The sequence below is a fragment of the Adiantum capillus-veneris genome, chromosome 29, assembly GCF_014529385.1.
Source record: "Adiantum capillus-veneris isolate H3 chromosome 29, ASM1452938v2, whole genome shotgun sequence".
Classification (NCBI taxonomy): domain Eukaryota; kingdom Viridiplantae; phylum Streptophyta; class Polypodiopsida; order Polypodiales; family Pteridaceae; genus Adiantum; species Adiantum capillus-veneris.
This window is the reverse complement of record NC_140959.1, coordinates 117868880-117894328: the sequence shown is the minus strand read 5'-3', so window position 1 is coordinate 117894328 and position 25449 is coordinate 117868880. Positions and strand designations below refer to the sequence as shown.

General features: G+C 44.2%; 1 protein-coding gene across 1 annotated transcript in view; it reads left to right on the top strand.

Moving 5' to 3' along the window:
- The first annotated feature begins 5597 nt into the window (after positions 1–5597).
- The window catches only part of LOC147419830 (uncharacterized), a 55138-nt gene continuing 35286 nt past the window's right edge, over positions 5598–25449 (top strand). Inside the window, exon 1 of the mRNA XM_086505871.1 lies at positions 5598–6350. The gene's annotated coding sequence lies outside the window, so the exon portion shown is untranslated. The remainder of the gene's footprint in view (positions 6351–25449) is intronic.

The following is a 25449-nucleotide window of genomic DNA, read 5'->3' as shown; positions in this document are numbered from 1 at the left end:
CTCACCATCGCCTATGTATTACATATTATGCCCTCATTATGGGACTGGATGGAGCTAGCTAGGTCTGTATGGCATCTTACACCCCCATTATGGGAGAGGATGGAGCTAGCTAGATTTGTATCTCATTCTTGTATACCCTATGCACATGGATTGCATATTGAGCCCTTGATAGTAGTGCTCCATCCATCGCACCTCCCCTCACTAGCTTAGTGCTTCCATGGTTCATTTTCATTATTTTCATGTTATATTTTTGTTTTTTTTTTGGATATCCAGAGGACATTAACATTTGTACATTGATTTGTCTCATAGGCCAAGTTTGGCCTCCGATACTCTCTCTCTCTCTCTCTCTCTCTCTCTCTCTCTCTCTCTCTCTCTCTCTCTCTCTCTCTCTCTCTCTCTCTCTCTCTCTCTCTCTCTCTCAATTACAAAGTATCACAAGATTGCATAACGGGGGAGAAAACCCCTCAAGATTCAACAAAAGGCTTAGTAGGACGGGGAAAGTGCCCCACCCCATCAAAAAATAAGAGTGATGACCAAAACCCTAGAGGACCCTATGTGTGAAGCAGCACAGGTGGCGCAAATCTGCTAAACACCATTCCCACAGGGTACCCAATGATGTCACAATGAGCACTTGAAATTATTCCCACAGCCCACCCTTTTGGGCTTTGCTAGAGAACACATTGGCCTAGCCAATCACACCACCAATCACATCGCACTTGGAAGAGCAAGTTGATGAAGAAGCAACAACAGAGACCACCAATCTTCTAAGGGAGCGGTTCCAACTTGCAAAAGCAACAACAACCACTAGAAGAAGAAAAGAGCAGGGAGAGAGGAACAAAAAGCACCATTAGGCCACCCCAAGGAACACATCCGGGTTGTTGAGGAAGGAACCGCCAAATCTAACATGGAAGCCCACCAACCCAAAGGAAACCGGGACCTTAATGCTATGCCCAAACCCTAAGACAATGGAAAAATGTCAAAAACATGCAACAAACACATAAGCATTTTCACACACACACACACACACACACACACACACACACACACACACACACACACACACCTTTGCCCATGCAACAAAAACAGGCGCCAAAACGACAAAAACAAAGAAAAACAATGAAAACTATGAGAGCAGGCAACAAAAACAAAAAACAGACAAAAAACAACCAAAACAAAATCAAACAAAAAAGAGGGCTAGACAAGCGCAATAGTGGCTGTAGGTTTCACGTGCACCCATGCATACCTACCTCTCTCTCTCTCTCTCTCTCTCTCTATATATATATATATATATATATATATATATATATATATATATATATATATATATTATAGAACGTACTAAAATCCCATAGAGTGCAAAATGCCTAACAATATGGGAAATACCAATCATAAGAAAGCTATATACAGGATGTTGAAATCAAGGTGGATGATGGGATGCCTGTAGAATAAACCATTGTGGGATAGCATAATGCCATATTAGAGTCCCACTAGAGAAGTGAAAGAACACAAATGACCCTCCCCATGTACGAAGTGACTATAATCGCCGCTGCTTTGCAACTCTGGACTCGCCTTACGATGCATCCCAATGACTCCATAGAGAGTGTAGAAGCTCTCACCAAGAAACACGTAGAGTATTTGTAGCTGTGGAACTTAATGCACTGAGAAAGTCTCTCTCTCTCTCTCTCTCTCTCTCTCTCTCTCTCTCTCTCTCTCTCTCTCTCTCTCTCTCTCTAATCCCAAATGCAACTAGGCTTGGAACCTTCATATTACCAAAGCCAAAAGGCTATTACAAGATAATGCATCAAATGTCCGAAAAAGGCTGCATAATAGGGGAAAAACCCCCTCATGATACAACATGAATCATAGGAGGGGAAAAGTGCCCCGTCCCATCATAGATGCCAAAAAATGGTTGTAGCGAGACGACCAAAACCCCAAAGGGCCCTTCAGTGTGATGCCAACTGCAAACTACACAAGCTATAGACCACCATAATAGGGGCACCCAACGGTGCAATCCAATACTTCTCCACGGCCCACCGTACGGGCTTTGCTAGAACACGTCGATTTGCTGATCACACTTGGAGTAACCGATCCACAGGAGCAATTTGGGGGAAGGGGCGGGGAGAGAGGAACATCTGCAAGAAGAGGCACCGCCACCAACTACAAAGGTCACAGCAACTTCAATCCACCCTAGGGAAAGGCACTGGGTTGTAGAAGAAGAAGCCACCACATCAAACATGAAGCCCTAAAGCAGCTCCCTAACCAAGCCCAAAGGCCCAAATCTAACAACCAGCACACCTGCAACACACACCACCAGGCAAAACATGCAAAAACAAACAAACACAAGCAACACACGAAAAAACCTAACCTGCACTCACACGTAGACACACACACACACACACACACACACACACACACACACACACACACACACACACACACACACACACCTACACCCCACACACATACACGAACAAGCAAACAGACCCACACACACCTGCACACACATCGACACGCACACAAATAAGTGCACACATACAACACGCGCGTGCATCACATAGAAGAGCATGGTAGAGGGGGCACGATGAAATAGACTGGAGGGGGTAGACATGCGGTGCCAGGGAGGGGGGGCGCAAAGAGACCGCACACGAACGCGCAAGGGTAGAGCCCCAAACGTGTCGCGCGTACACACACACACACACACTCTCTCTCTCTCTCTCTCTCTCTCTCTCTCTCTCTTTCTCTCTCTCCACTTCACAATTAACAACATAGGTAAGGTATGAAAGCAATAATACTCAAAACACATTATACATTCAACCTTGCCTATTATGAGTAATAAATACTCAATTTTTTTCATTGAACTTAATATATCGTTGAACTAACATCTTTCTTGGCTTCCATACTCTGCAATGAACTTGAAAAACTTACATCGAAGCTGAAGCAATAAATACTAATTTCTTGTTTCTTAAGCTCCCAAGTGCATGTACCTATGTCATGGCTATAAAGCTTCGTTGCAAACAGAAGGCTGCTAAAAAGTTGTACCCTCTCTCATAAGGTGGGAGGTGATACCATAGATCAATAACAAGGTCATAGATTAGGGGAGGGTAGTATTTGCCCCTATATTCACTATCAGTGAATTGCATATGTATTTTTGTTGGCAATAGTTCTTAAAGGAAGGGTTACATATTATATCATTCACAAACTAAATGTATCCTGGTCAGTTGAGATGTAGTATTTATAGAAGATGTTGTGCAGCCTTTACTCTCATGTACCAAGGAGACGGGTGTATGCTCATAGGACATGTACGATACTTTGTTGTCTTTGTTTCTTGGTGGACCTTCATATGTAGAACCCAATAAGGCACGAGTGCAACATATGCAGGTTTCTAACGATTCCACAAAGCAGCCCATTACTAATGCTAATATCCATGTTGTACTTCATGATGAGAGAACAAAAACTAAGGAGTCTAGTACAATGCCTACATGGCTACTGCAAACTTTGCATAGTAAATTGGATGCACTTTTGTCTAGTCATACTCGTTATGGTTCTGATCATGCATCATATGTATCAGATTGTTATGCATTGGTTGTTTTTGAGTATGTGTGATGAAGAGGCTTGTTTTATTTGATGGGGCACAAAATTGAGAAAACTAGATGGCTGTTATGCAAGTTGAATATGATGCTATTATCAATAATGGCACATGGTACCTATATGATTTAGCTCTTGGAAAAAAGGTGATTGGTACAAAATGGGTTTATAAACTAAAACATAATCCCAATGGTAGCATCGATCGCCACAAGACTCAATTAGTTGTAAAAGATTATGTTATTCTTCCACTTTCCATATGATGACAATTCACCGCATTTGTGCATTGGCAACACATCATGGTTGGAATGTATATCATTTGGACATTAGCACAACATTTCCGAATGGTGACATGTGCTTCTAATAATTGTCTTATATGTGGACGACATGCTTCTCACTAGACCAAATGAGATGCATATTGCGGATTTTAAGGTTGAATTAAATTCAACTTTTGAGATGTCAACTTTGGGCCTCTTGCATCATTATTTGGGCATTTAGTTTAAGTAATGTGATGGAGGTATTACTTTATGTCAGACAAAGTACCTTGTGATATTGCTACATAGATTTGGTCTTAAGGATTGTAAACCTATTTCTACACCCATGGAGACAGGTTTACATCTTCGTGTTCATGATGTTGAAGACTACTTTGATGTTCCCCTCTATTAGTGGGTTGTGGGATGTCTCATTTATGTATGTATTACGAGATTGGGTATTCAGTTTGCAGTCTCATAGATGATGAATAGATTTATGCATAGCCCAAGCACTAAGCATTGGCAAGCAGTTAAGAACTACTTGTATGGCACTAAGCACAATGGTTTATTTTATCCCAAGGGGGGGATCATTGTTTCTAGATTTGCATGCTTTTTCATATTTTGACTAGGCTAGTTGTTATGACACACGCATATCCACAAAGTGGTTTTTGCTTTATTCTTGGCAAGTCTATCATGGTTAAGCAAGAAATAGCCTATTTTGGCCACTTCTAGTTATGAGGCTAAGTAGAGGTTAGATATCACAACTACAATTGAGTGTGTTTGGCTGAGATGCCTTGCGGCTGATTTGGGTGCTGGCCAACATCCACCACTATAGAACATTGGCAATTGTGAGAAATCCAATATTTCATGCTTGCACAAAGTACATTTGAGGTGCATTATCATTATGTCAGGGAGAGACTCTCTACATGAGAGTTTAGCTTGGCTTATGTGCCAAACAAGACAACCTTCCTAACCTATTCACGCAGGCTTTGCCTTGTGAGAAGTTCAAAGCTTTTTCACAAAGATTTGGGCTTGCTTCCCTTTATGAATTGATCATATCTCATAGGTCCTAGCACTTACCTATACAACTGAGTGCTAGCTCTTGTTCACCGCATCACTCCAACAATAGGTGCCCCACATACAAGAAAAGACAATACTCTGCAAAGACATCTATACAATTTGAAGATCATCAATATTTAAAGATTGGAAAATCAACAGTAGCCAACAAATACTAACACCAAACTTGTATTTGCAACATCTTTGTAGGCACTACGAGCAATTTCAAATCTCAGTTTTGTACTATAAAAGTTTTTGCAATATATATGTGATTTTTGGCTTTATACGTCACTCTACTATGATTCACAAATATACAGTACAATGCCTCCTCAAAGAAAAACATGCCCTCCTTGCATTACATTGCATAATAACAAAAAATGCTCTAATTGGATAATTTTGTCAAGCTAACGTGTTACGAGAACTTGGTTGGTTTGTTCAATTTGTAGAAGATTAGTGAATATTCAATACAATGCGATTAGGGAACCTTTTACTGTAAAACATGCTAATTGCATTGTAGTGAATATTTCATGTTTCCTCATTCGTTTGATCCTATGGCTGTCCTTTGCGGTGCCTCTTATATGGGCCTTCACAGAGTGAAGATCGTTGGGGCTGATCAAGCAATACTCAATGGGGTTCGAACCCAAGCTTGTGGATGAGAGGATTCCTTAAACTTCCAACTAAATTTTTGAAACCCGGCCGTTCGAAAAAAGCACATTGCTCTTCCTTCTACGGCTCATCTGCGCTTCCTTCTATTTTAGAGTTTTGTTCATCTGCGTCGAATTGTCGAACTCTCTGTTGTGCATCGCTCTGATGCCCATGGATTCCAAGAAGCTCAAGAAGAAGGGACACGGAGAGGAGGAGGATGTTGCACCTCTGATCCAAGCGTATGAGGCATCTCAAGAACCTAACCCTAGAGGTTTAACAGAGCATGAAGACCTGTATCAAATGAAGATGAATTTCCACGCCTCACAAATAATCAGAAAACATTTATAAACCATGCATCTCTCATTGAGTTTCAAAAATTTGTGGCATCTTACCCTTCATCCTCACCACCCAAACACATCACAAGCACTGAGCATGACATCTATATTGGGGTAGTCTATTTAGTGATCCCTGAGCATGTTCGGGACGCTTCAATTGTGAAGCATATGGAGCTTGGAGTGTCTCGTGAAGTTGCCAAGCGCTTCATGGACAAATGACTGTACTTTTCCAACCGTCATGCAACATTTAGGTCGTGTGAACACGATGGCAAAAGTAGAAATGCTAACATCTTCCATTAGAAGCTCAACGGGGTCTTCTCTCTTCTACGACAGAATGGGCACTTGCTTTGGGGAGAGGTGGGAGGATCTCATCTTAGGCTTCTTCGATACTATCATGCGGGAGAGATGCCTTTATACGAGAGGAGCTTGCACATCGGTCGCTATCTGTATTTCCGAAGTATACATGATGGGAGTAGTTGAGGTAAAAAAAATGTATATTGTAGTTGTATTTTCGTATTGCATGTCTACTTATGTGTGTGTGAAGAGGGAAGCATTCTTGTTGAGATTATATTATTATTTTTGGAAGTTGAATGTGGACTAAAGGACTATAATGAAACAAATTTCATGATGATACTTACCCTTGATATCCCCACTCTAGCCGCATATTGAGTGGTGATTAAGTTTAAGAAAGATGATTAGGGTTTATAAGAGATGCTTTGTCACGTGTCCACCTCTCTATGCGTGGTTAATAGGGCCAATTGATCTCGAACACATTCACACATTGTAGTTTATATTAGATGCATGCCATACTTCAATCATTTTTTAAAGTCTCTGTACTCTCTCATTAAGAGTCTTGAGTGATTTGTCACATGCACTTTCTCTTAGTGCGCTTGTGTGCTCCTTTTGCAAAAACAGCAAATCGAGACAAGAAGGTTTCTATTGCTGACAATCACGAACTTCAGAAATATAGCTTGCTCATTCAAACTTGGAATTGAGAGCCCGAGCTTGTTGCTATATACACATGGAATATAGCTAATGACTAAAATATTGCATGTACCTAATGTAAACTCCAATGTGCATATGTATGACTCAAATATGACATGCACCTAATGTAAACTTCAATGTGCACCTGGCTAGCATGTCACTGGGCTTACCTGCACACACTCAACTAGAGGACCCACATCAGGCCAAAGCAGCTACATGTGCTCATACATCACTCTGTGCCGCTTGTGTTTCAGGCCATGATTGGGAAGAGTTGAATGGGTTAGCGTTTTTGTATTACACATGTTAGGTGTAAACTTGACATGATGATTGTCCCCATTCTTTTTAGGCAATAATTTTTTTCCTTTACTTGTTCGACTAATTAATTAGCTCATTCAATTGTGCTATTGCGTAGAGAACGTGCCTTGGAGGTCCTATACTGTACTCTCGTAAAGCTAATGCAAGAATCTTTCTAAGAAGAAAAATAGAAGGAGGAAAGTGAAGGAAGAGAGAGAGAGAGAGAGAGAGAGAGAGAGAGAGAGAGAGAGTTTGTTTTCGGCTATTGCACGTGTGCTTTTAAAGTTTCGTGGCCCTTTCTGGGTTTTGACTTGTAGAGCTATTTTTTAGGGTTGCTTGAGTTCCTTTTGTTCCGTTTCAAGATTTTTTGGTCTATTTTAGGGTTATGAATTCAGGTGTAGAGTTGTTTCAGGGTCTTGAATTCATGTACAGAGCTGTTTTTTTGGGTCTTGTAAGCTGCTGTAGTGCTGTTTTGTGACCTATTTAGGGTTTTTTTGCTCTGTTTTTGGGTTTTGTAAGGTGTTGCAGAGTTGTTTTAGAGCTCCCTAAGCATTTGCTGTAGGGATTTTCTTCTTGTTACAATCTGCAAATTAGTTGAGAGAAAGAAAGAAAGAAAGAAAGAAAGAAAGAAAGATATATTAACGTCTCGAAAGAGCCAAAATGGCCCATGAGACAAGAACTGTACATCTGGTAATACATCTCTCATCGAGTGAAAAAGGAAATAAGATCTACTCAACACCATAGTAGTGTTTGAGTCTACAAAGCTAAAACTAAGTAAAGCTGAAAATATGTACAATACATGACTGATCCCATCAAATCTCTATCTCCCTATCCCAAGATATCCCAGATGGGTAGATCCAGTATAGAGAGGCCGTTGAAAGGTGGCACTCGTCTCCGATGTCGAGCGATGAAGAACGAAAGAAAGAAAGATTTTTCACGTCTATGTTAGGTCGATATCGGCCTATGAGACAAATCAAATGTACATGGTGTGTATGTCATCCGTGTATCGGAAAGACAACTGATACAAAACTGAAATTGAACTGAAAATAAGTAGTGATGTATTGGAGATGGTTGTGATGGTATAACCATGGGATATCTGAGGAGGGATGGAGCTCTATCTCTGGGGGTATATGTATGTCAATATGCTCAGGGTGGACAATCATGAGAATGCATCAAGCTATCTAGCTCCATCCTGTACCAATGGGGGGGTGTAATATGTGGTACATGGGTGGGTCTGGTGCTAGGGCTGCCCGGATGAAAGCTGCAGGGTTGGCCTCATCTGAGCCATTCGCTCCTCAGTGGCACGACGCTCTTGGGTCCAAATCTCCTCGATCTGTCGGTGGTGGAGGCTCACATCCTTGTAGCCTGTGACTCGTGATCGTTGTCTAGCTCGGCTCGTCTCCGCCTACGGGAGTGTCACTCCTCTCTGAGTGTCAGATGAGGGGGGGGGGCTGCAGTTCTCTGAAAGAAGCCAGTGAGTTGCGACTGTCTCTTCTTTGTCTGTGTAGCTGCGTGTGGCTGTAGTAGTGTGTCCTAGTGGCTCTGTATCTCTAATAAGAAACTCCCTAGCTGTCTCTGATCTCGAGAGTCCATGATCTCTCGGAGAGTGGGCTGTCCTCTGGGCCTCATACCTACCTTTGATCTCAGTATATGCTCTGCATTGACATACAAAATGCTCCTCACTCTCCACCTCCTCTATGCATGATCTACAGACTCGCTCCTCTCTAGGAACGCCAGTATGTCTCCCAGTCTCAATCTCTAACTGTGTGACGCCACCCTCAGCTGACCAATCGCCACCCGTGAGCTATGTGGCATGTATGTGTCCATGTAGTGTGGTCTCTGTATGAACCCGTCCGGCAGTATAGTGAGGAATTGATCTCTGCAATCTAACATCCTTGTCCCCAAGCCATGTGACTCCGAGACTCTCTTGATGTATAGCTGCCAAAGGTCCTATCTCAACACCAAGTTCCTCTCGCTGCGAGAGAGGTGAACATAGAGTGAATTGGGGTCATACTAGAAGGATGGTAGGCTCTCCATATCAAGACCGTGTGCCTCAAACCATGCTCTGACCTATGAGTACCATGCTCTCTCATGTCCACTCTCTGATAACTGTATAGCTGCCTCAAATGACCTGCGAGTAAGTCTGTTGGGAGGTAGCTCTCTCATCCTCTGGATGAAACAGACTGTCTGGAATAGTGCCTCTACAACCATAGGTGGTGTGGCGATCTCTACTCTGATAATGTCATGTGGCACTATCTTCTTGTTGTAGATCAAGTGTGAGATCATACATATCTGTGGCCTCTCAATCTGTGCCCACTGGTCAACCGTCAATCTAGGTGCCCATAATGTCGCTGAATACATCAAGGTTGGGATGACCAAGGTGTCGAAAAGCCACCCCTTCGTGCTGGGGCTCCTGAAAGTGTGCCTGGCGGCATCTCCGCTCTAGCATGGCCAGGGCTGCATATCCTTGGGTGAGCCTGAGAGAGAGAGAGAGAGAGAGAGAGAGAGAGAGAGAGAGAGAGAGATTTATTTACGTCTACTAGAGGCCAAACGGCCTATGAGACAAATCAAAGTACAACACTCTATGTCCTTTGGATATCAAGAAAAAATAACAAAATGAAATAGCAATGATAGTAACAACTAGAATCCTAAAAGTAAGGGGGAAAACTAGTCCTAAGGGCTTTGTATGCAATCTATATGCGTAGGGTATACAAAAGATGCGATGCAGATCTAGCTAGCTCCGTCCATTGCCATAATGAAAGACAAAGAAGATGGCGGGTGCTATGGATCTTACTTTCAATAATCAGCAAGTGCAAGCGATAGGACCTTATTCTGATCTAGATGGAGTGGAATCAAATGCACATCATAGTGAAATTGTCAAAAGAGCTAAATGTGATGAGAGTCGGTGCACCCATGCTAAAGTAATAGATCCCATCGCCACTCCAGAATCACAGACGCCTCAAAAGTCTTATGCTCAGGCAATATAGCAGGAAATGAGTAATGACAGTGATAACTTTGAGCATTTGCTAAATTTTACAAACAGTCTGCTGAGTGATTATGTACACAATAAGGGATTGGAGGAGGTAGATATTGACGATGACGATGTACTAGATGCTCCTCCTGTGGATACTAAAAGATTGTTGCATGTGGTTTCTGTGTTTCATGAACAGGGTGTTATTCTCTTCTCTACGGGAAGAATACCGCTGATGTATTTGATACGTGAATAGATAAATGTGTTGCTACATGAAGATGCTATCGAGGACATTTTTGGTGGCTCACAACGTTTCTTTGAGGTTGTTCTGAAGCACTCCAACATGCAGGATGTGTTGTTACAGAAGGTCCCCGTGTTCTATGATAGTCAGTTGGTACATGCAATTCGGGGAAATACTGAAACAAGAATTCCCTATTTGGATTATTCTAACAACTGAAATTGCTTGTGACACAACGAGAAAAATACCTCGGTGGTTACATATTTTGCCTCTTGGCATGAGGCTATCAATTTCCAACTTTAATGGGGTGCATTCGCAGGCCAATATGGTTAGTTGGGACATTTCTCCTAATCTATTTAATTTAAGATCTAGAGTGGCACGTAGTAAAGATCCACCTGCAGGCTCGTCATTTGACAGGAATGACAGAGTTATTGCCCTTGGGATCGTTGATACCAAGGGATTCTCAGCCTTCTTTGGATATGCCCTCAACTTCCACTGCAATAGGAGCTTGGAAGAACTTGTTTGCCGTGTTAGGAGACTTTTGGGGGATGTCTGTGCCGCATTGGAAAACAAGGAAAGGCAACGTAGGTAGCTACCTATCTTTGCATTTGGTTTTATGAAGATAGGTCAATGGAATGTGTGTGGGATTTCTTCTTGCCAAAAAGAGAATGCTTTGTGGCAGGTTGTGTTCATGCAAGCATGGGATGTGCTTTGTGTGGTTGAGCATAAACAACAAGCATTAGTAGATACATCTTTTGCACATGGCGGATATCTTGCGTTTTATAGCGGAATGCAAGCTACGCAATTTGGTGTGTTCATGCTTGTGCATTACAAATTATGTTCCTCACTTATTCGTTAATGATGTGCATGGAAGATTTTGGTTGTGGAAATGTAATGCACTGCTTGTGCTACTTCTTCTTCACCGGCGATGTTCCTGCTAGGACGTGATGTAGGGAGAGGACCAACAAATCCAACGGTGTCTTGAAAGGGACCATCTGGAATGAGTAATGGCTGAAGAAGTCCTGCTGCCTTTTGATGAGAACTTTTAACCTTTTGACAAATCTGGCATCGCTGCACATTGTCATACACATCCCTCCTCATGCGAAAGATCTATCTTCGTGAAATACTTCGCTCCATCTAGATATACTTGTAGCAGGCTACAGCGTCACTTTCACAGGACAATTAGTACAGTTTGGACTTTACAGTTGGTCTTTGGTCTTTGGTCTGGTCGGTTCACACTGGACGGACTCGCTGGGCAGTGACACGTGGCAAGGATATGGTGGTTTAGTGGACATCGTGGCCAAGTCACCACCACCACCCAGTGGAGATAGACTTAGATGCTGTCATTTATGAGCCGTTGGTGGCTCTTTATGGTTTTATATATGAGTAGTAGCGGTTTGGTCAGGATCATCTTTTACGTAGTCGTCTAGAGTGAGTCTATACACAGAGCACGTCTTCACCATCCCTGCACATCTGAGCCTCGACACCCCCATTGTACCTGTGAGTCCTGGGCTAGAGCTGAGTGTGCTGCCACGCTAGAGTATGTATCAGTTCTTTGAGATAGTCGAGTCATATGTTCCGGTCTGCTGTTGTGTCTTTGTGAGCTCCGTTGATGTCTATTGTTTCCTTTCTTTTCAGTCTGTTTGAGTGAGATTGTCACGCACATTGCACTGAGGACCACCCACTGTAGAGAGCACGACACATTATCCGCGCTATAGGTGCTCTCATTTTGGCGATCACGGTGGGACGTCAAATGAAGTCTCACTCACTCTCTGTGGAGATACAAATCCTGAAGCTAGTCGGTTGTTACCTAGCTTCGCGCACTTTGCTTGCATTGTGCAGCTAGTCTGCTGGTCTGGTCCTCTCTCGCCCTGGTCCAACCAGTCCTCGTCCTTGTCCTCGCCCTCGCCCTCGCCCTCGCCCTCGCCCTGGTCCTGGTCTAGTCCCTCCTAGTCCTGGTCCAGTCCTCCTCGCCCTGGTCCAGATAGGTAGTCTAGTCACTTGCCCTAGGTGGTCTAATCACTTGCCCTGGTCCTTGACCAGGTGGTGTAGTCATAGTCACCGTCCTCACTTGTCCTGGTCTAGACCTGTGTTCGTTTAGCCCACAGTTAAGGGTCTTCTTGCCCAAAGCTTGGTTGGATTGGTGGTCACTGCATGACACATACAAGGCGGTCAGTCGAGCGTCAAAGCGCACTACTGAGCCCTCTTAAGTACTATAACAGAAGACGACCTTTGGTACCTAGTAGAAGTCCATCAACCTCATCACCCATACCTCCACATACGACATCACCCATTCCTTCATCCGGTTCCACATCTTCGAGATCACCTTCTCCAGTAAAACTCTCCTATTCTGCTACAGTAGGCTATTGAGCAACAGGCTCAACAAGGGGCCATGGACACGTTGGCTAGTGTTTTGGCCAAGGTAAACATAAAGTTCTCTACCTTCAAAGGACTCTCTTCAGAAGATGCTGACGACCATGCAAGGAGGTTTGTATCTCTCTGTAGGGGTCGTGGTCTTAACAGAGAAGATGCTTATTTGGTACTCTTTCCATCCACCTTGGATGGCTTAGCAGACAAATGGTACAGCCAATTTGCAGAGAACCATTTTGCAACTTGGGCAGCCTTAAGACAACAGTTCTGTGCAACTTTCAAGCCAGGTGACTACCAGGAGAAGGTGTTGGATGAGTTGGCGAACATGGTGCTCCAGCCAGAGGAGACTTTTGCAGAGCTTATGACTAAAACCAAGTCTCTGGTTGCCAAGCTTCCCCAACAACCCGGTGAATTCATGGTTAAGAAGTGGGTAGAGAAGGCGCTCCCCAAAACTTCTCAGCAACAACTCTGAGAGAGTCTCCGACCCGACGCCACTTTGGAGGAGTTCATTGCAGTTGCTACTAGGATAGAGGGGGCTAGGAAGCTGTTCAACAACTCCCCTTACATAGAGACTCCCTCTGTGTTTTTGGAAAGTAGTCCTGCTGATCCATTGAATTCCTTGCGCAGAGAACTTGAAGCCCTAAAACTACAACGAGCTCTCCAAGAAGAGAAATCAATCTCTCTTAGACAAGAGAAACCACCACATCTTGAGGCTTTGGATCAAATCAAGAGAGAGCTAGAAGAGCTTCGGTCTCAGCAGGAGACTAAAGCTATGGTATGGTGCAGCTCTTATCGCTCTCCAGGACATCCTCCACAGGACTGTCCCCTTCGGACTTATTGCCACTTCTGCGAAAAATCTGGGCACGAAGACAAGGATTGCTACTACATCAAGGGATTGCGGCAAATACAACAAAGTCTAGGTCCTTCTCTCCAACAAGGGCTAGCACCTGCATCTAACATGGTCTCACTCTATGGCCATCAAAACCCGTTGCCACCTCTGCTGACAACACCTCCTATGCAACAAGGTATGCACAACAACTTTGCATCCCCCGGCTTTTATCATGCTAGTACTCCTTCAGTTCCCCAAAGCTTCTTCACCTCAGCCTCCGACACCATGCAACAACAAGAGCAGCGACCACCTCGTCCCCCATTTCGTCCGTCTAATCGGCCCATCTTATGCTACAAATGTGGTAAATATGGGCATTACCAAAGTAAGTGTCCTTTACCTGAAGGGTCTCCTCCTTGCAGACATTGTCTAGAGTCTAAGGACCACTACAGTAAGGATTGTCCTAAGCAAAGGGCATCTTCATCTTCAGGCACTACTCAAAACCAACAAGAGTTCACATTCCCAAAGATCAAACTAATCACAGTGAACACCACCCCTCAGCCAGCACCTGCTACTCATACAGTTCGGCCACAACAAGCGGCAGAGCCCGCTGGCGTGCTCACTCAGGCACAAAGAGCAGCCCTGGGATTAAGCTTGCCAACAGGACTATCTCGTCCATCACTTCCGCAACCTGATCAAACTGTCGAACCCTTAAGTGGTGACAAGAATAGGCCAATCTCTATGCTTTCGGACATTGATGGAGCCTTCCTGGCAGCAGTGGCTGACTTACAACAGGTCAAAGTTTCCGAGGAGGTCCAGATTGTAGGAGCTAAGCCCACAGTGGAAGCAATCTTGAAGAACACCTTTCAACAAGTGTCCCTTTATGAGATGCTCCGGCTAGATGCAACCCTCAGAAGTGACATCCTCTCAGTAATTCAATCTCTGTACCCTGGTGCAGGGCCTAGTGGCGGGCACCTACCTCTGCAACCCTTGGAGTCCTACATGATTTCATATCCAGCTGCTCCCCTCACCGACTACAAAAGTCCTCGTCTCACTATGTCTATTCTCGGGCATCAATTCTTAGGCGTCATTGTGGATGGTGGATCTGGGATCAATCTGATGCCAGAATTTACTATGTTGGTCTTAGGTCTGCAACCTACCCGTTCTGCTCCATTCACTGTTACATTGGCAGACCAGAGGACAGTCTACCTGGTGGGCATAGTAGAGAAGGTGCCTCTGAGAGTACAAGACTTCACATTTAGCTTGAATTTTGTGGTGGTCAGTCTTCCTCAGGTGACAACCCTCAACACGTCCTCTTAGCAGCTTGGTTATCGGAGCAACCCGCATTACTTGATCAGGTAGTTTCTTTTATACACTCTTTTAAGGATGTTTTTGCTTGGTCCTACAAGGATTTGGAAGGGATCCCACCAGAATTGGGTCTCCACACTATCCCGTGGTTGAAGGGGCTAAGCCGGTCAGAGGCCGAGCTTACAAGCTCAACCCAAAATATACAGAGGCCGTCAAGTCAGAGCTCGAAAAAATGCAAGAGGCAGGGATTATTGTACCTGTGGAGCACTCTGAGTGGTTATCACCCATGGTGATAGCGCCTAAGAAGCAGTCCAATAAAATCCGTGTGTGCGTAGATTACCGTGCTCTGAATAAGATAACTATCCCAGATGGTTTCCCCACACCTTTCATTGAGCGTGTGCTAGAAGATGTAGCAGGACATGTATTGTACAGTTTCATGGATGGGTTTAGTGGATACAATCAGTTGGGTATCCATCTAGGTGATCAGCTGAAAACGGCCTTTGTGACTCCCTGGGGTATTTTTATCTACACTAGAATGTCTTTTGGATTGAAAAACGCTCCACCTTCTTTCAATCGGGCGGTATATCTCATCTTTTGTCCTCTGCTTACGGATCATCTTCACATCTTCATGGACGATTTTTTGACTTTCTTAGGTGCTCAATGTTCAACCCCAGTGGAAAATCTAGAGGAACACCTCGCTCAACTCTCTGCTGTCTTCCTCAGGTGCAGAGAGGCACGCCTAAAGCTAAATCCTTACAAATGTCATTTTTTGGTCACTGAGGGCACACTTCTAAGCCATGTGGTGTCTGCTAAAGGTTTAGCACCTTACCCAGAGAAGATCGTGGCAATCTTAAAGTTACCACCTCCCATCAACCCAAAAGGGGTGCAGAGCTTTGTAGGCCACACAGGCTATCATCGCAGGTTTATACGTATGTATGCACAGGTGGCTCAATCCATAACCCGCCTAACCAATGCTACTGTTCCCTTTCAATGGCCAAATGCAGAGGCTGAAGCTTTTGCATACCTCAAAAAACGCCTCACTGAAGCGCCTATCCTAGTAGCTCCCGATTGGTCTCTTCCTTTTCATGTGCATACTGATGCCAGTCAACTGGCTGTGGATGCTGTGCTGACTCAGCCTAGTAAGGAGTACAACCTGGATCGCCCTGTTCACTATGCAAGTCGTCTACTCACCAAGGCAGAGCGCAACTATAGCACCACAGAAAAGGAAGGTTTAGCAATTGTGTATGCTCTCCAAAAATTTCGACATTATTTATTAGGGGTCCACTTCATAGTTATTACTGATCACCATGCCCTGCACTATCTGCTCAACAAGCCGCAAGTTGCAGGTCGAGTATGGCGATGGCTACTCTTATTTCAAGAATTTGACTTTGAAGTGGTACTCAGACCCACATCATGTCCTTGCCAACCACCTCTCTCGCATTCACACGGGTGAAGAAGCAACGGGGGTTGCAGACAACTTTCCAGATAGCAGTCTCTCTAAGGTGGATACCACTCCGGAATGGTACGGCAATGTTTTGCATCTGCTTTCTACTGGCGTGTACCCAGAGAACACTTCTCCACTGCAGAAGAGACGATTGTTGTTGAAGTCTAGGCCTTTCACTCTGATTGGAGGCCAGCTATACAAGTCAGGACAGGATGGTGTTCTGAGGAGGTGTGTCTCCCCTCATGAAGTGGAGTATATTGTGGAGGATGCCCACAGTGGTCCCACTGGTGGCCATTACCCTGGTCATATTACTACCCAAAAGATTCTCCAGTGTGGCTTATGGTGGCCCTATGTTTTTCCGAATGCAATTGCCTATGTAAAAGTATGTGATGTGTGTCAGCGCTGTCGTCCTAAACCAAGCAAGCAGTCAAACCGTCCTTTGCAGGTCTCGATGGGGGCATTGATTTTGTGGGTCCAATTACTCCCTCCGTCCAACCAGGCAATCGAAAGTATCTCCTAGTGGCTACAAATTATGCAACAAAGTAGGCAGAGGTACTGGCAACAACGGATTGCACTGGCACTACGGTAGCCAAGTTTCTCTACGAAAATATTTTGTGCACTTTTGGATGTCCCTTGGAAATCACAAGTGATAGGGGTAGTCACTTTGTGAATGAAACGATTTCAACCTTGCTTATCAACTACAAGATTTTTCACCGAAAATCTTGTTCTTATTACCCTAGAGCAAACGGACAGGCCGAGAGCACTAATAAGGTTCTGATAGCACTTCTGCGGAAAGCATGTCATCTCCATCCTGCGACTTGGGCTCAAGCTATCCACGGCACCCTGTGGGCATACCGAACTTCTTTCAAAGCCACAACCAATCACACCCCATTTCAATTAGCTTTCGGTTTGGAAGCGATAGCACCCTTCGAATTCAACTTAGGATCTCCGCGAGTCGGCAGTCTGCGTGCCAATGGAGATTTGGGGTCGGCATCTGTCTCTCGTCTTTTTCTTCTGGATGAAAGCCGAAGTTTGGCTTCTCTGGCTCTGCAAGCAGAGCAGCTTCGTCGCAAATCCTGGCATGATCGCCATCTCAGAAAATCGAAAATAACGCAAGGAGCACTGGTGCTACTTTATCAAGCTAAGTATTTGAAAAAAGCAAAGAAGTTGGTCCCAGCATGGTAAGGACCATAGAAGGTGATGGAGATTCTACCCCAAGGGGTTGTACAATTAGCCACCCTTGAAGGACTTCCGCTGCCTTTAGTCAATGGATCTAGAATCAAATGCTATCATGCTTAAGCTGACGATCAACGGTCTAAAATCAAGTGTTGATCCTCATCGACTCCTGAACCCTTAAATATCTTTTGGTATCACTATCTTCGACATCCCCTCTTTCTGCTGTTTCTTTTTCATCACTATCTCGTACACCCTCTCCTATACAGCTCTCCTTCTGCTGACTCTGTTGCGTTCAATGGGCTTGATTCTAGAATTGGGAAAACTCTCTCCTTCACTCTCAGTCTGTATCCTATTTAACCTCTCTCCTGCTCTGGTGAGTATGATTCTAGTCTTGGGCTTAACCTACCCACTACCTCAACCCGACTCATGCCTTTTTACAAAGTGTCACAAAAATACGGAAGCGTAAACTGACGTTTAATTGCACTTCAAATACTCAAGAGAATTAGAGGGAGAGAGAAAACTTGACACTCCATTGGGGACCAGAAGATGGGCTGGTCCCCCCCCCCATAAAGAGAATATCTTTATTACTAAGGGAGAATCTTTACAAGCACAGAAACGGGGCATACGCCCGTCCTCTATTCTTTCTTCTGTTCTGTTCTGACTACTGACTGAGAAAGTGTTTCCACTTTCTTTCTGCTTAGGGGATTTCCCCTCTTCTGCGAGACTGGTTGGAAGCTCTCGAAAAGAGAGTCTATCTTCCAAAACAGCTCATCGGAAGCTCTCACAGAGGAGAGTCCATCTTCCGTTATGTGTTGCCTTCATGCTCATTCATTCATGCATCGAGCACAAAAGAGAAACAAGCAAAATGCACACGCACATGCTTGCTGTAATTTTCTGCACATAACCTGAAATTCTTACATGTGCACACCCCTACGTCGAAACAGAGGTCTTCTTCGCGATGGAATCGCGCCAAACTTGATGTAGACTTAGGATAAGGAGAGAGAAGAGAATTTCTATGGCTGATCTGTTGAAAACAGCCCTAATCGAGGTGATTAGGGACTGAAAACAGAGAATTACAGCAGCCGCACTCTGCTAAGAGAGCGTCTACGGTAGCTTCTCGCAATGAAACTTCACCAGAAGGTGTCTATGACTGTGAGATCCCTTGTTCTTGACAATGGGAGCACAAGGCTACCACATATGTCGCAAGGGGCTGCTCTCAAGCTTCAATGGAGGGCTCCACCGCGTAGAGCACGCTCACATTAGGGGGGGTAGGTGCACTGCCAACCCTGAAAATGGGGGAGGGGGGCTCCTAAATAGCCATCAGGGAGAGGGGGCGCTAGGAAGAGAGAGGGGTGAGAGTGAGAGTGAGAGAGAGTTAGTTTGCATTGGTAAGTGTGCCACTTGGCACACTTACTTTAAAAACTTAAAAACCATTCAACTTTTGACTTTAAAAACTTCTAGCTCATTAATTAAAAAAATTGTGCAACTAACTAACAATTGCTACCAATGATTCTTTTATGAGAACACCAAAGGTCTGCCGGCGCAATGCCGCACGGGCACTGCACCGCCTTTACCTGTTCACACTTGTCCGGCTGCCTGCCCGGGCACGGACCGTTAAATTTAATTTAACAAAACTTACCATAAGGCTTTATTAGCTTTATTAGCCTTAGGGTCACTGTTCTAAGGACCCCATCTCATTCATGTGCTTGTACTGACGCGCGTATTTTTCTAAGCCTAAAATCTGAGGCTACTGCTTACCCCTTTCTGAAGACCCGATTTCCCAATCACTAGGGCTTTAGGGTAATTTCTGCTAAGGTCCCTCTGAGGTGTTGTGGCCCGCATTTAGGCTCACCTGAGGCCTTAGAACTGCTAGGTCTATTCTGGTGTGCACACAACTAATTAGATAATTCTTTTCTCGTAAATAAATTAATTATTTACAAAGTCTGACTTAGTTACATCCCTCTTGGTTCTAAACAGTTGACCTCAACTGTAGAGCATCAACATAACTGTGCAAGATGTCAGGGTAGTCCTTGAGATCGGACTCAGTCATCCACTTTGCATCTAAAGGAGTGTAATTCTTGAACTTGACTAAATACTTTCGATGTAGACTCCCCGACTTGAGTTGTCTCTCCGAGTGGTGTATTATCTGTTCAGGTTGAAGGATTTCCTCAGTCTCTTCGACTTCTGAAGGATCTTCTTGTACTGGCGCCACTGGAGGAGGTCCAACATATGGTCGGAGGAGACTGACATGAAAAGCATTATGGATGCGCCAGTGAGAAGGAAAATCCAATCTGAAAGTCACATCATTGACTTTATCTGTAATTTTGAAAGGGCCGTAGAATCTATGGGAAAGTTTGACAACTTTCCCTTTGCCGACCCGCTTTTTCAATCTAGCTTTCTCAAACCGAAGCAGGACATATTGTCCTTTTTCAAGATTGAGATTCCTTCTGTGCTTGTCTGCTTTTCTCTTCTGTTGCTCTTGAGTACGAAGAATCGCTTGCTTTACTTGTTGATGGGCAATATCAATATTGCGCACAAATTCATCTGCGGCGAAGATGTTTTCTTTGGTCACCATAATAGGAAGTAAGAGTGGCTTCCCGTAAATAATTTCGAAGGGGGCTTTACCAGTTGAGGAATGTATGGTATTATTATACGCAAACTCAACTATTGGTAAGTACTGTTCCCATTCGGATTGTCGTTCCGAAACATAGCACTTGAGGAGATCTAAAACAGTGGCATTAGCGATTTCGCTTTGACCATCTGTTTGAGGATGATAAGCTGATGAAAAATCAAGCTTAGTTCCCAAGTTTTCAAACAATGCGTGCCAAAATAGACTAGTCATGCGGGGATCTCTATCGCTGACAATAGTCTTTGGCAATCCATGGTGTTTAAAATCTGAGCTAGAAATATTCTAGCCATGTGATCAGCTTTGATCGTCTTCTTTACTGGAAGAAAATGGGCTTGCTTACTGAATCTGTCTACTATAGTCCAGATTGCATCATTTCCATTCTTGGATCGAGGAAGATCCGTAATAAAATCCATGGCAATACTTTCCCATGGCGTGTTAGGCACAGGGAGCGGCTGAAGCTTGCCATAAACTTTATGTCTGTCATATTTTACCTTTTGGCAGACTAAACACTCGCGTACATATTTTTCAATGTCCGCACGGAGTGGTGGCCAAAAGAAATACCTTTCAAGGGCACTAGTGGTGGAAGCAATTCCCCGATGCCCGGCATAAGGAGAATTATGTGCTTCATCCATCACCTTTTGTCGTAAGGGCTGAGCTATGCATATTGCTTGTTGACGATAGAGTGTATTATCCCTGATAGAATAAGGTGGCTTTGAGTGACCAGCTTGAAGATCTGCCCAAATTGTGGCGAAGTCTGGATCTTGAGGATACATCTCGCTGAGAGAGTCTAGTTCCTCATGATAAATTGTTGTTAGTGCATTGATCTTTGGACGCCCGGAGAGAGCATCTGCAACTGCATTCTTTGTTCCAGAAGTGTGTAAAATCTGAAAATGAAACATTGAAAGAAAGTTGGCCCATCTCATCTGCTTTTCTGATAACTTTCTCTGTGTGAGAAAGTAGCGAAGACTTTGATGATCTGTCTTGATAATAAAATCAGCTCCTAATAGATAGTGTTTCCAAATGGAAAGAGCATGAATTACTGCCATTAGCTCTTTTTCGTATATGGAGGCATGCAACTCTGCATCTTTAAGGCGCCGACTTTCATAGGCTATCGCGTGACCCTCTTGGTTCAAAACTGCTCCTACACAATCTCCAGATTTATCGCAGTATACCTCGAAAGGTTTGCGAAGATCAGGGACGGTGAGAACAGGTCCGTGACTGAGTAGATACTTAAGCTTTTCGAAAGCTTGTTTTTGTCCAGACCCCCAATGGAATGGAATCCGCTTCTTTGTCAGGTCATGGAGGGGACTTGCTATCGCGGCAAAAGCTCGAATGAAACGCCGATAATAAGAACAGAGGCCAAGGAAACTTCGTACATCATGTACTGTAGTTGGCGTAGGCCATTCTACAACTGCTTGAATTTTATCAGGGTCCATTCTCACCTGGTTGTGAGATACTATATGGCCCAAATAGTGGATTTCTTTTAGAAAGAACTCACTCTTCTTAGCATTCACAAATAATTTGTGTTTGCGTAATTCTTCAAACACTAAGGCGAGATGCTTATAGTGTTCGTCTTCCGTCTCTGAGAAGATTAAGACGTCATCAAAGAAAACGCCTGTAAAGCTTCTGTATGAGTGGAAGATTCTATCCATCATTCTGTTGAATGTAGCTGGTGCATTAGTGAGCCCAAAAGGCATCACTAGAAATTCATACAACCCGAAGGTTGTTCTAAATGAAGTCTTATGCACATCCTGAGGAGCTATGCGGATTTGATGATAACCGCTCTTCAAGTCTATACGACTAAAGACACTGGCTCCTTGTAACTTATCAAGAATGTCGTCAATCCGAGGAATTGGAAATCGATTCTTGATTGTGATCTTGTTTAGAGATCTATAGTCTATGCACATGCGGAATGTGCCATCCTTTTTCTGTACTAGCAAGACAGGTGAACAATATGGAGAAGTACTAGGCCTTATTAAGCCCTTCTCCAAAAGTTCGTTAACCTGCTTGAGAATTTCCTCTTGCTGCATTAGACTAACTCGATAAGGGGGCTGATTTGGAGAACTTTCTGGGATCAAATCAATTGTATGATCCTTAGGTCGCGAAGGTGGGAGTTCATTTGGAAGTTCATCTGCAAAACAATCTTTATATCTTTCTATTAACTTAAGTCTTTTTTGCTCTAAAGAGAAAGAAAGTTGTGAAACAGACACATCTCTCTCTTGCAAAAATCAAGTACGTTGAAACACACTTTTTCATTTCTTTCTTGATGGCAATGTGATTGGCGATAGGAATACGCCAATCACCTGCATCTGCAAGTACAAGATACTCCTTTCCTTTATGAGCAAAAGATACGGTTTTCTGAACATAGTCATGAATGGGATGCATCTTGTAGTGCCAAGGCATTCCCAAGATAACATCGCATCCTTCAAGTGAAGCTAGTAAGAAAGACTCTTGATCCTTGTAGTCGTCGACCTTTAGAGTCAACTTTCCTATGATTGGAGTAGAGTTTGAGTTCTGCCCTTTGAAAGCAGATTGCGCTTGAATAGAGACTCCAAAACGATTGGGCTGTAAGTTCAGGTCGTCAGCTAGCTTGGTAGAGATGAAGTTGTCTGTACTACGAGGGTCAAACAAAATAAGAGCCCGCTGGTTGTTGATACTACCCCATGCTTTGAGAAGAGCTCTTTTTTTTCCATCCTTGCTTGTATTTCCCTGTACATCTGGGACTGCATTGGAAGAGGGTGGTTGTGGAGGTTTGGTAGGACAGTCACCCTTCATATGACCAACTTGTCCGCACTTGAAGCATCTTCCTTCACTAATGTATGTTCGCAACTCAGCAGGAGAGAGATATCTCCCTTTCTTGGGCTGATTTGGCTTTGCTTCTGCTTCGGAGGCGGTTCTTTTCTTCTTTTGAGAAGAAGTAGAAGAGGTAGGCTGCTCATGGAGAGCCTTCTGCTTAGCATGGTAACTGCTTGCTCTATCTTCCTGGGAGTACCCTTGTCATGTATTCCATCAGCTATGCGGGCTGATTCCATAAGTATCTGCAAGTTACCTCGAGGGTAAAGCTTCATAGCCTTTTGCAAGGCTTCATGCAAACCTGCTTCAAACTTGCGCATCTTCTCCGAATCGTCAATCTTCTTGAATGGAGTGACTTTCAAGAGAACGTCCCAAAACCTATCCACATAGCGTGGAACAGTTTCGTTCTCTGACTGTGAAAGTCGATCCCATTCTTTCTTTACCTCTTTCTCATAGTCTGGAGGAAGGAACTATGCGTAGAACTCCTTCTTGAAAGCGGTCCAATCTTGGGGTTTGCGATCTTCCAGGATAAGGGTTAACCACCAATTGCTGGCGGTGCCTTTCAGGTACAAACTGACATGGCGAAGCTTGGATCTTTCCTTGAAATTCCCTTCTGCAAATGCAACTTCAAATTGGCGGATGAAAGCCAAAGCTTTGTCATTATCACGCCGTCCATTGTAGGTGTCGAATTTCACATCTTTATCTCCCGACTTGAATGTTTTCTGCCTGTGGTGCTTCTTCTTATGGTGCTCCTTCTTTCTATGCTTAGACTCCTTGGGGACAGGAGTCCTTTCCCTTGAATGTACTTCTTGCTGCGACGGATCGTCGAGAAACATGTCTTCCGGAGCAACTATGTCATCCAGATCCTTCATGAAAGAGAACTGAGGGGAATCAGGGGGATCCTGCTCTTGAACTTTTGGATTAAACCGCACATGACGTTCTGGAGGTTTCTTCTGCCTCTCGTGCATGCGGGAAGTTCCAATCAAAGGATCTTTTCTTGGTTGTGGCGCCTTTGGGTTCTGCGGGATTTCTCCCGACCCCATCGGCATTTTTCTCCTTCCCTTTTTCAAGAGTATGGAGAATCTTTTGGACTTCTGGATGGGAGAGAGCTTTCTCCAACTCTTCCAACTGCTGTTGAAGGAGAGAGAACTCTATCTCGCGTCCTCCCATTTCTGTAGTCTGCCAAGAGTCGTCAATCCCTTCAGGAAGAGAGAGAGGAACTTGCTCTGATACCACTGTCACAAAAATACGGAAGCGTAAACTGACGTTTAATTGCACTTCAAATACTCAAGAGAATTAGAGGGAGAGAGAAAACTTGACACTCCATTGGGGACCAGAAGATGGGCTGGTCCCCCCCCCCATAAAGAGAATATCTTTATTACTAAGGGAGAATCTTTACAAGCACAGGAACGGGGCATACGCCGGTCCTCTATTCTTTCTTCTGTTCTGTTCTGACTACTGACTGAGAAAGTGTTTCCACTTTCTTTCTGCTTAGGGGATTTCCCCTCTTCTGCGAGACTGGTTGGAAGCTCTCGAAAAGGGAGTCTATCTTCCAAAACAGCTCATCGGAAGCTCTCACAGAGGAGAGTCCATCTTCCGTTATGTGTTGCCTTCATGCTCATTCATTCATGCATCGAGCACAAAAGAGAAACAAGCAAAATGCACACGCACATGCTTGCTGTAATTTTCTGCACATAACCTGAAATTCTTACATGTGCACACCCCTACGCCGAAACAGAGGTCTTCTTCGCGATGGAATCGCGCCAAACTTGATGTAGACTTAGGATAAGGAGAGAGAAGAGAATTTCTATGGCTGATCTGTTGAAAACAGCCCTAATCGAGGTGATTAGGGACTGAAAACAGAGAATTACAGCAGCCGCACTCTGCTAAGAGAGCGTCTACGGCAGCTTCTCGCGATGAAACTTCACCAGAAGGTGTCTATGACTGTGAGATCCCTTGTTCTTGACAATGGGAGCACAAGGCTACCACATATGTCGCAAGGGGCTGCTCTCAAGCTTCAATGGAGGGCTCCACCGCGTAGAGCACGCTCACATTAGGGGAGGTAGGTGCACTGCCAGCCCTGAAAATGGGGGAGGGGGGCTCCTAAATAGCTATCAGGGAGAGAGGGCGCTAGGAAGAGAGAGAGGGTGAGAGTGAGAGTGAGAGAGAGTTAGTTTGCATTGGTAAGTGTGCCACTTGGCACACTTACTTTAAAAACTTAAAAACCATTCAACTTTTGACTTTAAAAACTTTTAGCTCATTAATTAAAAAAATTGTGCAACTAACTAACAATTGCTACCAATGATTCTTTTATGAGAACACCAAAGGTCTGCCGGCGCAATGCCGCACGGGCACTGCACCGCCTTTACCTGTTCACACTTGTCCGGCTGCCTGCCCGGGCACGGACCGTTAAATTTAATTTAACAAAACTTACCCTAAGGCTTTATTAGCTTTATTAGCCTTAGGGTCACTGTTCTAAGGACCCCATCTCATTCATGTGCTTGTACTGACGCGCGTATTTTTCTAAGCCTAAAATCTGAGGCTACT